Below are 1,315 nucleotides of genomic sequence, written 5' to 3'. Positions count from 1 at the left end.
AATATATTTGATGAAAGGACTGTTTTTAGTATGGATGACTGTTGCCTGTTTCTTCAGCATGTGCTGATTGTTATCCCTTCAATAGAGGGTGTACAGAGGCAGCATCTAGTTCCTGGTCCTGGGGTTCTCAGCAGTGGTGGCAGCTCAGGAGCGCCCCCAGAGCACATGATGGGGGTGGAGGCAGCTTGCAACCACTTCTGGAGTCCAGGCGGGTGACAGTGGTGGATCACAACCAATCCTGGCATCCAGGAGGGCGGTGGTGGTTGTTTCTGCACAGCCAGCCCCAGTCCTGTCCCCGGGTCTGATCTCTGAAGCCCGAGTTACAGCACCCAGCCCCCACCTGCACCAGCGGACCCACACCTCAGACTGGGGAGTGCAGGGCGGCAGCACTGACTGACTGTGCAGTTCTCCCTCCACTCTGGCTGTTGCAAGCCAGCTGCTGTGTTCTCCTCCAAGGCTCTGAAGCTCCCCTTCTATCTGGGCCGATCTCCCCCACTCCTGAGGGGGCTTCCCAGGGTGCAGGAACATTTCCTTTTTCACAGCTCCCTCTCAGGGGCTCAGGTCCCATCCTGATTCCTTTCTCACTTACTTTTTTTTTCTTTTTTCCTACCAGGTTACATGGTGATTTTCTTGCCCTTTCAGCAGCCTGAGGTCTTATGCCAGCATTCAGTGGATATTCTGTGAGAATCATTCCACATTTTTGATGTATTTTTGATGTATTTGTGGGATAAGGTGAGCTTCATGTCCTACTACTCTGCCATTTTTATTATGCCTCCCTTCTAGTAGGAGTTTTATAATTTTGTGTTTTACATTTAGGTCTATGATCTGTTTTGAGTTAATTTTTGTGAACAGTGTAAGGGCTGTGTCTTGGTTCATTTTTTTGCACATGGATGTCCAGTATTCTAGCACCATTTGTTGAAGAGACTGTCTTTGCTCCCTTGAATTGCCTTTGCTCCTTTGCAAATATCAGTTCATTATATTTACATGGGTCTATCTCTGGTCTGTTTATTCTGTTTCATTGATCTGGTTGTCTGTTCTCTCACCAATACCACACTGTCTTTATTACTGTAAGTCTTGAAGTCAGGAAGCATCAATCAAAACATCAAAGTTAAGATTTTGTTCTTCTTTGTTCTTCTCCTTCAGTATTATTTGGTTATTCTGAGTCTTCTGCCTCTCCATGTAAACTTCAGAATCAGCTTGTTGATATCCATAAAACAACTTGCTGGGGTTTTTATTGGAATTGCATTGATTCTATATAGCTCAAGTTGGGAAGAACTAACATCTTGACAATACTGAGTCTTTCTTTCCATTTATT

The sequence above is a fragment of the Pseudorca crassidens genome, chromosome X, assembly GCF_039906515.1.
Source record: "Pseudorca crassidens isolate mPseCra1 chromosome X, mPseCra1.hap1, whole genome shotgun sequence".
NCBI lineage: Eukaryota > Metazoa > Chordata > Mammalia > Artiodactyla > Delphinidae > Pseudorca > Pseudorca crassidens.
The sequence above is the reverse complement of the archived record's forward strand: the minus strand, read 5'-3'. Positions refer to the sequence as shown.